This window comes from Lolium rigidum, chromosome 3 (genome assembly GCF_022539505.1).
Source record: "Lolium rigidum isolate FL_2022 chromosome 3, APGP_CSIRO_Lrig_0.1, whole genome shotgun sequence".
NCBI classification, from domain to species: Eukaryota; Viridiplantae; Streptophyta; class Magnoliopsida; order Poales; family Poaceae; genus Lolium; species Lolium rigidum.
This window is the reverse complement of record NC_061510.1, coordinates 25,064,275-25,066,825: the sequence shown is the minus strand read 5'-3', so window position 1 is coordinate 25,066,825 and position 2,551 is coordinate 25,064,275.

The following is a 2,551-nucleotide window of genomic DNA, read 5'->3' as shown; positions in this document are numbered from 1 at the left end:
CACTAATGTTCCCACTTGAGTTAGTTAGCAAATGAGGAGTCTTTTACTAAAAGGTTTAAGAACTAAAATTGGCTCTATGCAAATAAACCTAGAGCTTAGCACCCCTTTAATGAAATAGGTGTTACTTACCTTAGTATTAGTTTGCGAGTACTTTAAAAGTACTCACGGCTGTGTCCCTGGCTATTCAAATGGCCAGACTATGAAGAGGAGCAGCAGTACGAAGATGACGGCCAGCAGGACGGCTACAACAACTAGGAGCTCTTCTGACGTCAAGCGTTGGCCTGTGGATTTAGATAGTCCACCACTACTACTACGCTTCCGCTTTGTAATATTTGTGATGTTCGTTGATCAATAGATCAACTATGGTTGTAATATTGGATCACGTGATCTACTTTCGTAAGACGATTATGGTTTGTAATGAATGATGACTTATGATATCAACTGTTATGTCTTGCAACAACATTATTCCTGGGATTGCGATGAATGACATAATAGGCATCTGGACTTAAAAATCCGGGTGTTGACAACGGGCTACATGATCCAGAAGACTGGTTGGTAGATCTGGAGATAGTAAAGCTGATGGGTGGAACGAGAGTAACAACTATGCAAAGCATCCAAGTTCACCTCAGCAGAGCCGCAAGATCATGGATGAAGAAGCTGCAAGAAGGATCCATTGACGGCTAGGAGACTTTCGAGGACTTGTTCGTGAGGAACTTCAGATCAACGTGCAAAAAACCAGCGTCAATAGAGCAGTTAAGGACGTGCAAGCAAAAACCGGACGAAACGATGAGAGCGTATATCCAGCGCTGGAGCATCATGAAAAATTCGGCTGAGCACGTCCTTGATGAAAGAGCAATAGATGCGTTCATCGCATGAATCCGAAGGAGAGACCTAATCGAAGAATGTGGAAGATCCAACCCAAGAAAAATAGCAGATCTCGTGGAGATAGCAAATCGCTGGGCCGACGGAGAGGATGTTGTCCACAATAAGAGGCAAAGGTCACCCGAGGAAGATTGCCACAGAAACAACAATCAAAATAGACGACGTTACCGTAACTTCGCGGACTATGATGGTCTCGGCCAAGTATCAGCTGGCTTCTGAGGAAACATCGAAGGAAATAATCGGGATGATTTCCACAGGAGCAATGAACAACGAAGTGATCACAGAGATGCACCAGGCTCCAGCAGGCAAAACAATTGACCCAGATTTCCAAGGCCATACAATGTGTCACCCGAAGATTTGTTGAACGGGCCTTGCCAGATGCAGTTTTTCGTCGACAACAACGGTAGAAGACAGTCGGGCCACCTCCAGAAGGACTGTCGAACTTTCCAAGCCTTGCAAAGGGTGACAGAAACCAAGCAAGCAGAGGCAGTAAGAAGAGGGTACGTGCAAGGGCCAAGGAGTGAGGTACATGTACCACCACCGCCACCACCCAGAATTACGAGTGCGAATCAGCATCAGTTACAAATAGCGGCACCTCTAGCTGCCAACGACGGTTTCACAAACACAAGGGGAGCGGTGTCGATGATACAGAAGGGTAGACCTTCGAATAGGTCACATAAGTTAATATCTCGACAAGTTTATATGACAACAACAAAACCTTCACCAACTATCGAGTACCTCAATTGGTCGGGATATGCCATAGGATTCACTCAGGATGATCATCCACCCCAGGTTCCGCGACCAGGGCAATCAGAAATGATATTACCAGCGGTCATCGAAGGATACAAAGTCTCCCGAATATTAATGGACGGAGGAAGAAGTCTGAATCTCATGTACGCAGATACATTGCGGAAGATGAACATATCGTTGGCCAATTTAACGCCAACAGACACACGTTTCCATAGCATCACACCTGAGAAGCCGAATTATCCTTTGGGCAAGATTCTGCTTGATGTACAGTTCGGAACAAGGGAAAACTTTCGGAAGGAGAGGCTAGAATTTGAAGTTATCGATTGGCCATCGCAGTATCACGCTTTGCTAGGACGACCCGCATACGCTAGATTCATGGTTGTGCCGCACTACACATATCTGCTATGGAGGATACCTGGACCTAACAACCCAATTACAGTCAAAGGAAGTTTCGCTTTGGCGGATAAATGCGACAAGGATTTTCACAAGTTGTCTGAAACATTCGGGATGCAAGCTAAATATGAGGAGGCAAAACTAAACACTGATCACGACATGTTACCAGACGGGGGTAGATCCTTGCAAGAGCAAGCTTTCGACACCTCCAAGGATTCAAAGGAAATTCAGATTCACCCGACAGATCCTAAAAAGACGACATCAATAGCTACCAACATGGATAGCGCATAGGAAGGCGTGCTCGTCAAGTTCCTCCATGAGTGCTGGGAAATCTTTGCATGGTGCCCAGCTGACATGCCAGGAGTACCCAGGGAACTTGCCGAGCATGCCCTCAATCTAGATCCGAGAGCTAGACCTATTTGACAACCTTTGCGGCGTTTCTCCAAGCCAAACCGCAAAGCTATGTTATCTGAAATTCATCGACTCCAAGAAGCTGATTTCATCAAGGAGTTGAAAACTGAAGCAA